Raw genomic sequence first — 15,005 nt, 5'->3', positions numbered from 1 at the left:
GAGAGAGAGAGGGAGAGAGAGAGGAGAGAGAAAGGGAGAGAGAGAGAGAGAGAGGGAGAGAGAGAGGAGAGAGAAAGGGAGAGAGAGAGTGACAGGGAGAGAGAGAGGGAGAGAGAGAGAGAGAGAGAGACAGAGAGAGAGAGGGGGAGGGAGAGAGAAAGGGAGAGAGAGAGAGAGAGTGACAGGGAGAGAGAGAGGGAGAGAGAGAGAGAGAGAGAGAGCTGCCTGCGCGCCCTGACACACAAACCGCTGTGCCAATAGACGTATGACTATCTAATTAAACTGGTACCACGTAATCCCTCGAACCCCCCTCCCCCTCCTTAAATCCCCTCTACTCCGCACAACTAGCTAAAACCAACTCTCTCTCTCTCTCTCTCCCTCTCTTATCCCAGTGGAAGCCCGCGCCCTCCCAGCCGTTAGCTGCCTCGCTCCGGTCTGCTTGTTGTTGTCTCACGGGGCTTGAGTGTGACGTTGTGACGGTATCATGGTTTACAGGGCTCCGTCGCAGTAGCAGCATAAGAAGAGGAAGGAGCAGGACAGTAGCTGTGTGTACCAAGCAGCCAGTCCGGATTCTCTTCCATCTCCCATCCTATCGACCGGAGGACGCAGCCAGAACAAGCCGAGCATCCACTCATCTAGTCCCGTCTCTCTCTGGTCTGTCGTCCCTCATTGCTACGCTCGGTGATCATCAGCTCTGCGGAGCTCTCTGTTTGATAAAAGGTAAGAATTTACCGAATGAATGAATGATGCTTGTTCGCATTTGCCTGAAATATTTATATCGGTGTTTAATAGTTAATGGTTTGACATCGTTGCAGGGGCTCTTTCTGAACTTGAGTTCCCCATCTCGAATACAGCGTGTCTTCTCTGAGATGTGCTAAAAGGAATAATGTGGCCAAATAAAATTATTTATATAATTTTGTCTTGGAAAACCATCGTTTTCATTATATAGGCTGAATGATAATTAGTAGTTTTTTTTTTTTTCCTCTGAATTATTATAGACTGTGCAATGCTTGGATGGTAGCGTTTTCCATATGGCCTAGCTTCAGTATTCTGCATAAAGCGGATTAATTTCATGATTGCAAAACAACAACCAGATCATAAATATGATTAGCATTTTTATGAATGACGAGCGTCTATTGAAATGTGCTCTGGGGTGTGATAACAGAATGGGGGGATGTGACAGTAACAGCCACGATGCGACGCGCTTGGTGTACTCCTCGGAATCTCTCTCTCTGTCTCTTCCTCTCTCCTCTTCTCGTCCGACTATCATGTCAAGTCTTTCTCTTTCTCTTCTTCTAATCCTTTTCAGACGATGTCACGCTGTTGTTTGGGAATTGTATGATTGTTTAATTGTATAGGCTATGGAATGTGATATATGACGCGCTGTACAGTAGTCTACAGTAGGTCATATCACTGTGTGTGAACGCAGTGACGTTCAGAATGATGTTTTTAATAATTATACATGTGGCTCCGAGGTTTATGCTAACTTAATGATTTTCCCCATAGCGGAACATTTATTTATTATGTATTTGTTGACAGTGATATGGGCCTGGGTCTATACTGTTGTAGCCTACTCAATCTAAAGATGGGAATAAGAAAAAAACATATTAAATATATGCTTCGGCATATACTATTTAGATGTTATACGATATAAGCCTAATATCATAGCCTATTCTTGCAAAAGTCGATATAAAACAGCAGAATAGGCTATTTTATCCCATAAATGTGCTCTCGGCTCGTCTTGTCAGTTTACTTCCTCTCTGCCTGTTAATAAAGCCATGTCAGTAATGATTTACGAGTCACTAAAATCCCGGTTTGTATCATTTCATCGACACTTAAGAAAGCTGCTGGTAGTGCTTACCGGTAGTTGAGTGGCACGGTGAGGGAGAGAATTGATGGAGCTGTACCTACCGATAGATGGCGGCCTATTTCACTCCATGCGCTCGTTATGGCGGCCGTTCCAGACGCATGCGGGGGTCTGGTAGCATGACTTAATTGCATGTGATAAATATGACTGTATGAGCTGCAAGGAGTGCCATCTGTAGCCTATAGGAAAGGTGGTGGATGAAGCTGCCCTTAGACAGATCTAAGGTCAGAGTTTTATGCATTGAAATGGTTATTAATACAGCTAGGTGGGACAACCACATAGCACAGTTATCTCCTATGTGGCCTGATGTACTTCAACAGACTACTATCTTATCTCCTATGTGTGCAAATTAGGGGTAAGAGCCTTGCTTAAGGGCACATCAAAATATTTTTCACCTTCTCAGCTCAGGTATTCGAACCAGCAAGCTTTCAGTTACTGGTCCAAGGGTCTAACCACTAGTCTACCTGCCGCCCTACACGTGCGCACACACACACACACACACACACACACACACACACACACACACACACACACACACACACACACACACACACACACACACACACACACACACACACACACACACACACACACACACACACACACACACACACACACACACACACACACACACACACACACACACACACACACACACACACACACACACAAACACTCTTGCCAAGCAGCCCCTCCACATCTCCCACTCTACCAGGGCTTTCTCTCTCTCTCTTTGTGTAAGCCCCATAACAGAAGACCTTGGCTTGGCTAGAGATACAGCTTAAGCCAGCCCTCCCTCTGCTACAGCATTCTGCTTGTGGATCTATGGCTGACATGATGGATGAGTTTGGTAGTGGGGTGTCTTGTTGGGTGCTTTGAACTTGAAAGGGTAAACACAGTTGGAGTCACTAGCAGGTACATTTGAGTTAAAATGCCATAAAAGAGAAGTTCTCACTACGTTGCTTCCTTAAAGTCCCCGTTTTTAAATTGAAAAGCAAACATTTCAGTCTACCAGCCGATGTTTCAATTAGAATAAAATATTAGATTTTCACTTTAACAAGACACTTTTTGCAAGCAAGCGAGGTGTGGGAACTCCTACTGCTCCTGTCATTGGTTGGGATCAGGTCCTTGCCGTTCTGCCGCTATGATCAGATTGTCAAAAATTGCAGGACAACAGTTGTGATTGTCTATTCCATATTGTTCATTTTACTTTGACCTGTTCTGTTTTTAGGATCTGTTGTTTGATCCCTACATGTGTGGTTCCCACTGTGAAGCATGGAGAAGGAAGTGTGATGGTGTGGGGGTACTTTGCTGGTGACACTCTCAGTGATTGGTTTAGAATTCAAGACACACTTAACCAGCATGGCTACCACAGCATTCTGCAGCGATACGCCATCCCATCTGGTTTGCGCTTAGTGGGACTATAATTTGTTTTTCAAAAGGACAATGGCTATTTGACCAAGAAGGAGAGTGATGGAGTTCTGCATTAGATGACTTGGCCTCCACAATCATCTAAACTCGACCCAATAGAGATGGTTTGGGATGAGTTGGACCGCAGAGTAAAGGAAAAGCAGTCAACAAGTGCTCAGCATATGTAGGAACTTCTTCAAGACTGTTGGAAAAGCATTCCAGGTGACTACCTCATGAAGCTGGTTGAGAGAATGCCAAGAGTTTGCAAAGCTGTCATCAAGGCAAAGGGTGGCTACTTTGAAGAATCTAAAATATATTTTTATTTGTTTAGCACTTTTATTGCTTACTACACGATTCCATATGTGTTATTTCATAGTTTTGTTGTCTTCGCTATTAGTCTACAATGTAGAAAGTAGTAAAAATAAAGACAAATCCTTGAATGAGTAGGTGTATCCAAACTTTTGACTTCTACTGTATATCAATAAAAATAAGTTATTTGTTTAGATAGAGTCATGGATATGTTTTTATAATTCTTCAAAGTCCTAGAAAATACATTTTGCCATTTTCATTTCCATTACAATAAAAATATAAAAACTTTTTTTGTAGATTCGATTAGTAATATTAGTTATAGTAATTATAGTAATTAATAAAGTCTAGTTACAGCTTATTTTGACAAAGTAGAAACGAAAGAGATTATAATAATATAAACAGCCAAGTCACGGGTCAAATGATTTGCTGTATTCCTAAACAAAAACACCAGTGTATGAACAATTGTGATGAATTGCATAAAGAAATAGCATATTTAAAATTGACATTTTATTATGTTACTAGTTTTTTTGCTTAGTAGCTAGAACAATACTGCCGTACAAGTGGTGCTGAATTCATGGACAGTATAGATATTCTTGAGAAATAAAATACAAATATATATTTGACAAAGGTAAGTGTTATAGAAATGGCAGAATATGCTTTTTCTGATATTATATTTAAATCAAAAATGTTTTACCTGCATGTGACTCTGAAGGAGGATTTGATAAAGTGATGCTCCTTTCCCGGCATCTGTAAATTTGCACCCATCTCTTCATGTACAATTTGACAACTGACAGGTCTAATATTGTCCCTCAATAGATCATTGTCAATGTAATTTTATCTATAGGCTAACTCTTATCATGTGTGGAATTAGTTTCAGTATAGTTTAGGTGTATAGTGGTCAAAAGTTTTGAGAATGACGCAAATATTAATTTTCACAAAGTTTGCTGCTTCAGTGTCTTTAGATATTTTTGTCAGATGTTACTATGGAATATTGAAGTATAATTATAAGCATTTCATAAGTGTCAAATGCTTTTATTGACAATTACATGAAGTTGATGCAAAGAGTCAATATTTTCAGTGTTGACCTTTCTTTTTCAAGAACTCTGCAATCCGCCCCGGCATGCTGTCAATTAACTTCTGGGCCACATCCTGACTGATGGCAGCCCATTCTTGCATAATCAATGCTTGGAGTTTGTCAGAATTTATGGGTTTTTGTTTGTCCACCCGCCTCTTGAGAATTGACCACAAGTTCTCAATGGGATTAAGGACTGGGGAGTTTCCTGGCCATGGACCCAAAATATCGATGTTTTGTTCCCCAAGCCACTTAGTTATCACTTTTGCCTTATGGCAAGGTGCTCCATCATGCTGGAAAAGGCATTGTTCGTCACCGAGCTGTTCCTGGATGGTTGGGAGAGGTTGCTCTCGGAGGATGTGTTGGTACCATTCTTTATTCATGGCTGTGTTCTTAGCCTGTTGCGGATAGGGGGCAGTATTTGCACGGCCGGATAAAAAACGTACCCGATTTAATCTGGTTACTACTCCTGCCCAGTAACTAGAAGATGCATATAATTATTTGATTTGGATAGAAAACACCCTAAAGTTTCTAAAACTGTTTGAAAGGTGTCTGTGAGTATAACAGAACTCATATGGCAGGCCAAAACCTGAGAAGATTCCAAACAGGAAGCGCCCTCTCTGACCATTTCTTGGCCTTCTTGATCATCTCTATCCAAAACAAAAGATCTCTGCTGTAACGTGACATTTTCTACGGCTCCCATAGGCTCTTAGAAGGCGGCAGAACATTGAATGAATACTCTCCAGTCTCTGGCTGAAAAACAGTAGCGCATTTGGTAAGTGGTCGATCTGAGAACAATGAGACTGGCTCGCGCGTGCACGAGACGACTCCATGTTTACATTTTCAGTCTTTGAACGAAAACCGGGTTTCCCGGTCGGAATATTATCGCTTTTTTACGAGAAAAATCGCATAAAAATTGATTTTAAACAGCGTTTGACATGCTTCGAAGTACGGTAATGGAATATTTTGAATTTTTTTGTCACGAAACGCACCGGGCGCGTCACCCTTCTTTACCCTTCGGATAGTGTCTTGAACGCACGAACAAAACGCCACTATTTGGATATAACTATGGATAATTTGGAACCAAACCAACATTTGTTATTGAAGTAGAAGTCCTGGGAGTGCATTCTGACGAAGAACAGCAAAGGTGATCCAATTTTTCTTATAGTAAATCTGAGTTTGGTGAGTACCAAACTTGGTGGGTGTCAAAATAGCTAGCCTGTGATGGCCGGGCTATCTACTCAGAATATTGCAAAATGTGCTTTCACCGAAAAGCTATTTTAAAATCGGACATAGCGATTGTATAAAGGAGTTCTGTATCTATAATTCTTAAAATAATTGTTATGTTTTTTGTGAACGGTTATCGTGAGTAATTTAGTAAATTCACCGGAAGTGTTCGGTGGGAATGCTAGTCACATGCTAGTCACATGCTAATGTAAAAAGCTGTTTTTTGATATAAATATGAACTTGATTGAACAAAACATGCATGAATTGTATAACATAATGTCCTAGGAGTGTCATCTGATGAAGATCATCAAAGGTTAGTGCTGTTTTTAGCTGTGGTTTTGGTTTTTGTGACATTATATGCTAGCTTGAAAAATGGGTGTCTGATTATTTCTGGCTGGGTACTCTGCTGACATAATCTAATGTTTTGCTTTCGTTGTAAAGCCTTTTTGAAATCGGATAGTGTGGTTAGATAAAGGAGAGTCTTGTCTTTAAAATGGTGTAAAATAGTCATATGTTTGAGAAATTGAAGTAATAGCATTTCTAAGGTATTTTGAATATCGCGCCACGGGATTCCACTGGCTGTTGAGTAGGTGGGACGCAAGCGTCCCACCTAGCCCAGAGAGGTTAGGCAAAATTGTGAGTGAGCCCACTCCCTTGGCTGAGAAGCAACCCCACACATGAATGGTCTCAGGATGCTTTACTGTTGGCATGACACAGGACTGATAGTAGCGAACACCTTGTCTTCTCCGGACAAGCTTTTTTCCGGATGCCCCAAACAATCGGAAAGGGGATTCATCAGAGAAAATGACTTTACCCCAGTCCTCAGCAGTCCAATCCCTGTACCTTTTGCAGAATATCAGTCTGTCCCTAATGTTTTTCCTGGAGAGAAGTGGCTTCTTTGCTGTCCTCCTTGACACCAGGCTATCCTCCAAAAGTCTTCGCCTCACTGTGCGTGCAGATGCACTCACACCTGCCTGCTGCCATTCCTGAGCAAGCTCTGTACTGGTCGTGCCCGATCCCGCAGCTGACTCAACTTTAGGAGACGGTCCTGGCGCTTGCTGGACTTTTTGGGCGCCCTGAAGCCTTCTTCACAACAATTGAACCACTCTCCTTGAAGTTCTTGATGATCCGATAAATGTTTGATTTAGGTGCAATCTTACTGGCAGCAATATCCTTGCCTGTGAAGCCCTTTTTGTGCAAAGCAATGATGACGGCACGTGTTTCCTTGCAGGTAACCATGGTTGACAGAGGAAGAACAATGATTCCAAGCACCACCCTCCTTTTGAAGCTTCCAGTCTGTTATTCGAACTCAATCAGCATGACAGAGTGATCTCCAGCCTTGTCCTCGTCAACACTCACACCTGTGTTAACGAGAGAATCACTGACATGATGTCAGCTGGTCCTTTTGTGGCAGGGCTGAAATGCAGTGGAAATGTTGTTTTGGTATTCAGTTCATTTCCATGGCAAAGAGGGACTTTGCAATTCATCTGATCACTCTTCATAACATTCTGGAGTATATGCAAATTAACATCATACAAACTGAGGCAGCAGGCTTTGTGAAAATTAATATGTGTGTCATTCTCAAAACTTTTGGCCACGACAGTAGTTTCAATGGGCACACTGACTGACATTGTTTGTTTCCCCCTCATCAAGTTAGAGTCCAGGATATATTTGCCATTATTCTAAAGGCCTACTGCAACACATGATGTTTTCATTTCCCTTACAATACATTTGATTAATAATAGAGTTAGGGTTAAAAAAAAGTCCTTTAACATCTTATTTTTACAAAGTTAAATGTCAAAGAGAATGGTATCAACCCGCAAGGCACGCTGTCAAATGATTAACATGAGCGCCAACACTGATAAATAAGGCATAACACAACCTCATCATTAAACTATTGTCTTTCTAAATTAAATCAACCTCTTCACCCTCCTTATCATTCAGTTAGGCCTCATTTAAATTACATTGTGAAGTAAGGTGCACAATTATTGCCCATTCTTCCATTTGTCATTCATTCAGTGAGGAGAGAGAGAGACGCATTAGCGCCTGGCTGGCTACCAAAGTCCTACAGTAAATTGTCTTGGAGCCTGGCTGGGTATCAACATCCTACAGCACATTGTCTTGGAGCCTGGCTGGGTAACAACATCCTGCAGCACATTGTCTTGGAGCCTGGCTGGGTATCAACATCCTACAGCACATTGTCTTGGAGCCTGGCTGGGTAACAACATCCTACAGTAAATTGTCTTGGAGCCTGGCTGGGTACCAACGTCCTACAGCACATTGTCTTGGAGCCTGGCTGGGTAACAACATCCTGCAGCACATTGTCTTAGAGCCTGGCTGGGTATCAACATCCTACAGCACATTGTCTTGGAGCCTGGCTGGGTAACAACATCCTGCAGCACATTGTCTTGGAGCCTGGCTGGGTAACAACATCCTGCAGCACATTGTATTGGAGCCTGGCTGGGTAACAACATCCTGCAGCACATTGTCTTAGAGCCTGGCTGGGTAACAACGTCCTGCAGCACATTGTCTTGGAGCCTGGCTGGGTATCAACGTCCTACAGCACATTGTCTTGGAGCCTGGCTGGGTAACAACATCCTGCAGCACATTGTCTTAGAGCCTGGCTGGGTAACAACGTCCTGCAGCACATTGTCTTGGAGCCTGGCTGGGTACCAACGTCCTACAGCACATTGTCTTGGAGCCTGGCTGGGTAACAACATCCTACAGTAAATTGTCTTGGAGCCTGGCTGGGTACCAACGTCCTACAGAACATTATCTTGGAGCCTGGCTGGGTACCAACGTCCTACAGCAAATTGTCTTGGAGCCTGGCTGGGTACCAACGTCCTGCAGCACATTGTCTTGGAGCCTGGCTGGGTAACAACATCCTACAGTACATTGTCTTGGCAGGTTAAGTTGGGAAAGTGTAAAAAAAAAAACAGAACAAGTACAAAGGCTCTAAATACTTCTCTGTTTGTCATTTCAAAATTAGGACAAATGAGCAAATATGTGTAAAATACAAACATTTAGGAAAAGTCAGGGGAGGAACATGACATAAGGCTTTTTAATGGGGGCGTATTTATTTGTATTTAAAAATCAAACATCAGTGGCTGTTGGCCTGTTGGCAGTTATAGTGTTAAACGACTAGCACACAGCTCAGATACCCATCCATACCCCACAAGACATGCCACCAGAGGTCTGTTTAAACTACTAGCACACAGCTCAGATACCCATCCATACCCCACAAGACATGCCACCAGAGGTCTGTTTAAACTACTGGCACACAGCTCAGATACCCATCCATACCCCACAAGACATGCCACCAGAGGTCTGTTTAAACTACTAGCACACAGCTCAGATACCCATCCATACCCCACAAGACATGCCACCAGAGGTCTGTTTAAACTACTAGCACACAGCTCAGATACCCATGCATACCCCACAAGACATGCCACCAGAGATCTGTTTAAACTACTAGCACACAGCTCAGATACCCATCCATACCCCACAAGACATGCCACCAGAGGTCTGTTTAAACTACTAGCACACAGCTCAGAGACCCATACATACCCCACAAGACATGCCACCAGAGGTCTCTTCACAGTCCCCAAGTCTAGAACAGACTACGGGAGGCTCACAGTACTACATAGAACCATGACTACATGGAACTCTATTCCACATCAGGTAACTGATGCAAGAAGTAAAATCATATTTAAAAAAAAAAAAAACTGATAAAAATATACCTTATTGAACAGAGGGATTGTGAAGAGACACAGATACAGGTACAAACATGCATACAAACACACATAACATACACACTATACACACACATAACATACACACTATACACACACATAACATACACACTATACACACACATAACATACACACTATACACACACATAACATACACACTATACACACACATAACATACACACACTAGAGAGAAGAAGAGAGAGTACACAGCGGTAGAGAGAAGGAGAGAGAGACAGACAGAGAGACAGAGGTAGAGAAAGAGACAGAGAGAAAGACAGAGAGAGAGAGGCAGAGAGAGAGAGGTAGAGGTAGAGAGAGACAGGTAGAGAGAGCGGTAGAGAGAGATGTAGAGAGAGACAGGTAGAGAGAGACAGGTAGAGGTAACAGAGAGAGGTAGAGAGGTAGAGGTAACAGAGAGAGGTAGAGAGGTAGAGGTAACAGAGAGAGGTAGAGAGGTAGAGGTAACAGATATGAGGTAACAGAGTCAGATTGGAATAGCAGGGGGCTCTGACCATACAAAGAATCTGAGAGAAATAAGAACAATGAAAATAAGGAAGAGAGGAGAAGAAGGTGACTGTGTCTGCAAGGTGGAGACAATGGGAAAGTGAGAGTAAGAGAGAGAAATGGAGAGAAAGGGAGAGAAAAGAGAAACAGAGAGAGAGAAACTAGTTCACTATACAGTAGGTGTACACCCACTCTACTCAGGTTAAGGCATTGTTACTCGCCCCCGCAATGTCAAACACACACCACGCAACACACACACACACACACACACACACCACGCACACACGTACACACACACAGCACCCAACACACATACACACCACGCAACACACACACACACACACACACACCACGCACACACGTACACACACACAGCACCCAACACACATACACACCACGCAACACACACACGCCACGCAACACACAGACACACACACACACCACGCAACACACACACACACACACACACACACCACGCACACACGTACACACACACAGCACCCAACACACATACACACCACGCAACACACACACACACACACACACCACGCACACACGTACACACACACAGCACCCAACACACATACACACCACGCAACACACACACGCCACGCAACACACAGACACACACACACCACGCAACACACACACACACACACACACACACACACACACACACACACACACACACACACACACACACACACACACACACACACACACCACACCACCGCCAACTTTCATCAGAAAGGCCCACTCAGCGAGAATTTCCCCTTCACCAGATATCATGTGGCTCTGTGTGTATTTGTCACTGAGAGGGCTGAGCTGAGAGAGAGGCTGAGCTGAGAGAGAGGCTGAGCTGAGAGAGAGGCTGAGCTGAGAGAGAGGCTGAGCTGAGAGAGAGGCTGAGCTGAGAGAGAGGCTGAGCTGAGAGAGAGGCTGAGCTGAGAGAGAGGCTGAGCTGAGAGAGAGGCACTAGCTAGCTGGGAGTCCTTTCCCACAACACACTCTCCCTCACTCTTTCTCTCTCTCTCTCTCTCTCCCTCACTCTTTCTCACTCTCTCTCTCTCCCTCATTCTTTCTCTCTCTCTCTCTCTCCCTCTCTCTCTCTCTCTCTCTCCCTCACTCTTTCTCTCTCTCTCTCTCTCACCCTCTCTCTCTCCCTCATTCTTTCTCTCTCTCTCTCTCTCTCTCTCTCTCTCTCTCTCTCCCTCACTCTTTCTCTCTCTCTCACTCTCTCTCTCTCCCTCATTCTTTCTCTCTCTCTCTCTCTCTCTCTCTCTCTCTCTCTCTCTCTCTCTCTCCCTCACTCTTTCTCTCTCTTTCTCTCTCTCTTTCTCACTCTCTCTCCCTATCACTCTCTCTCCCAACCCTCCCTCTCTCTCCCTCACTCCTCTCTCTTTCTCGCTGTCTCTTTCTCTTTTTCTCCCTATCCCTCTCTCTCCCTCACTATTTCTCTCTTACTTTCTCACTCTCTCTCCCTATCCCTCACTCTCTCTTTGTCGCTGTCTCTTTCTCTCTCTCTGAATTCAATTCAATTCAAGGGGCTTTAATGGCAAAGCAAGTGAAGTAGATAATAAACTAAAGTGAAATAAACAATAACAGAATAGTATTTCATGCCAGGATTGGTTGCTTTCACCTGTCACCTGTGTTTTCATATCATTTCAGACGGAAGAGGAAAAAGGGGTATGAGTATTGAGATGTACGTTTCCAAGGAGAAAAGGACAGAGAGAGAGATAGATGGATAGTGTGGTCTGTGTGTGTGTGGGGGTGTGTGTGTGTGGCGTGGTGTGTGTGTGTGTCTGTGTGTTGCGTGGCGTGTGTGTGTTGCGTGGTGTGTATGTGTGTTGGGTGCTGTGTGTGTGTACGTGTGTGCGTGTGTGTGTGTGTGTGTGTGTGTGTGTGTGTGTGTGTGTGTGTGTGTGTGTGTGTGTGTGTGTGTGTGTGTGTGGTTGTTTTAGGGGTTAGTGCAGCTTTAATATTGCAGATAGATTGTAGCTTCCATCAATGTTATTGTCTTCATCATATCCAATCCCCCATATAATTTTTTTGGGACACACCTACTCATTCAAGGGTTATTCTTTATTTTTACTATTTTCTACATTGTAGAATAATAGTGGAGACTTCAACACTATAAGATACGCCATCCCATCTGGTTTGCGCTTAGTGGGACTATCATTTGTTTTTCAACAGGACAATGACCCAAAACACACCTCCAGGCTGTGTAAGGGCTGTTTGACCAAGAAGGAGAGTGATGGAGTTCTGCATCAGATGACCTGGCCTCCACAATCACCTGACCTCAACCCAATTGAGATGGTTTGGGATGAGTTGGACCACAGAGTGAAGGAAAAGCAGTCAACAAGTGCTTAGCATATGTGGGAACTCCTTCAAGACTGTTGGAAAAGCATTCCTCATGAAGCTGGTTGAGAGAATGCCAAGAGATTGCAAAGCTGTCATCAAGGCAAAGTGTGGCTACTTTGAAGAATCTAAAATCTAAAATATATTTTGATTTGTTTAAAACTTTTTTGATTACTACATGATTCCATGTGTGTTATTTCATAGTGTTGATGTCTTCACTATTATTCTACAATGTAGAAAATAGTAAAAAAAAATAAAGAAAATCCCTTGAATGAGTAGGTGTATCCAAACTTTTGACTGGTACTGTATATACTGTCAGTTATAAACACTTCTGTCCTCGTTAAAAACAAGATATCATCCAAAAGGCTTTGATTACATTTTCAATATCCTCGCCAACATGGAAATTCTTTAAGTGTAATATACTGTATATGCCAATTATGTGATAGTCCGACCACATTCTGTCCCCATCAACACTTTTTTAACTTTTGGTGCCAGCGAGAATGACATAAGAAAGTAGTCAAGACGACTAGTTTGATTGAGCCTCTGCCATGTATATCTCACTAGGTCAGGGTATTAAACCTCCTCCATGTATATCTCACTAGGTCAGGATATTAAACCTCCTCCATGTATATCTCACTAGGTCAGGATATTAAACCTCCTCCATGTATATCTCACTAGGTCAGGATATTAAACCTCCTCCATGTATATCTCACTAGGTCAGGATATTAAAACCTCCTCCATGTATATCTCACTAGGTCAGGATATTAAACCTCCTCCATGTATATCTCACTAGGTCAGGGTATTAAACCTCCTCCATGTATATCTCACTAGGTCAGGATATTAAACCTCCTCCATGTATATCTCACTAGGTCAGGGTATTAAACCTCCTCCATGTATATCTCACTAGGTCAGGATATTAAACCTCCTCCATGTATATCTCACTAGGTCAGGGTATTAAACCTCCTCCATGTATATCTCACTAGGTCAGGGTATTTAAGCCTCCATATATCCACAAGTTCCATTATAACCATGACATTCATGGCTTCCTTAAGTCCCAGAGGGTGATAGTTTGTAGTGTGATTTCCTTTACGGTCCATTGAGGTATTTAAAACCATATTATAATCTCCCACCATAATAATAGCCTTGTGTTGCTTGTAGGCTTGATAAATTATTATAAATATTTTCAAAGAAACGTGGATCATCATTATTTGCACCGTATAGATTCATGAGCCAAATCTGTTTATGGTCCAATAACATATTTAAAATCATCCATCTTCCTTGAGGATCTGTTTGGACAATTAAATTAGCATATTCGGATCAAAATTACTGTTAATTAATATCATCACACCTTTTGAATTTCTTTGAACATTGGAGAAAAATTGGAGAAAAATATTATGCCCTCCCCCCCCCGAATCCTTTTTCCACACATTTTTTATCTAAAATTAAAAATCCCTGTAAACAATAGATATTATATTCCTTCTCTTTTAACCGGGTAAATACTGATCGTCTTTCCTTATTATCTGCTAGGCCATTACAGTTGTAACTGGCTATACTTATTTCACCACTTACCATAATAAGATACAAGTTTCAAAATATATTTCTCATTATATAGGTTTGCAAACTCACCATTAAAAAGTACCATAGTGATTGAGCGTCCATATAGCTGTACTATGACATTTGCATTGCTACTAAGTCAACTTCCCGATTGTTCCCCGCTATTGCACCCGCAAATTGGGTTGTCATCCCAGTGACCGGCAGACCACCCCCAGACCCCCCGGATCCCAGGGCCCCTGAGAGACCAGGACCCATCCTTGGAAAAGAGCACACAATGAAACCCACAGAACAGAAGCAGATCAACCATAAAATGCATTTCCATCGCTGTAACGGTCGTCGTATGAAATGGACCAAGGCGCAGCGGGTTGAGTGCTCATTTTAAACTTTTATTTGAACACTGACAAAACAAGAAAACTAACGAACGTACAGTATTACAGGCTAAACACAGCAGTGCAAAAACAACTTCCCACAAAACCCATTACAAAAACACCCCTCTATATAGGACCTTCAATCAGAGGCAACGAGGAACAGCTGCCTCCAATTGAAGGTCCATCCAATAACCCTAAACATAGAACTGAAAAGACTAGACCAGAACATAGAAATATACTAACATAGAAGATAACCAAAAACCCCGGAACACTCTAAACAAACACCCCTCTACCTAAACACATAGCCCAACAAACCCCGAACCACTCTAAACAAACACCCCCTGCCACGTCCTGACCAAACTATAATAACAAATAACCCCTTTTACTGGTCAGGACGTGACAATCGCCCTCACTTCGATTTGTATTATATATAGGCATTGAAATATATATATAAAAAATCTTGCTTATCTTAATTTCCATAATTAACAAATAATATTTGTAATAGTGTAGGTAGTTCATGCAAAGGATTGTTGTTACCTCTAACCAGGAATGCCATTCCAACATTTTTATTTTTGACAAGCA

The 15,005-nt window shown here is 42.6% G+C and overlaps 1 protein-coding gene across 1 annotated transcript in view; it reads left to right on the top strand.

Annotated features, from left to right (window-relative positions):
• Window positions 1-295: 295 nt before the first annotated feature.
• The window catches only part of LOC106589084 (hippocalcin-like protein 1), an 84,702-nt gene continuing 69,992 nt past the window's right edge, over window positions 296-15,005 (top strand). Inside the window, exon 1 of the mRNA XM_045709613.1 lies at window positions 296-720. The gene's annotated coding sequence lies outside the window, so the exon portion shown is untranslated. The remainder of the gene's footprint in view (window positions 721-15,005) is intronic.

Source organism: Salmo salar, chromosome ssa27 (assembly GCF_905237065.1).
Source record: "Salmo salar chromosome ssa27, Ssal_v3.1, whole genome shotgun sequence".
Classification (NCBI taxonomy): Eukaryota; Metazoa; Chordata; class Actinopteri; order Salmoniformes; family Salmonidae; genus Salmo; species Salmo salar.
Note: the sequence above shows the minus strand (reverse complement) of the source record. Positions and strands in the feature narration are given on the sequence as shown.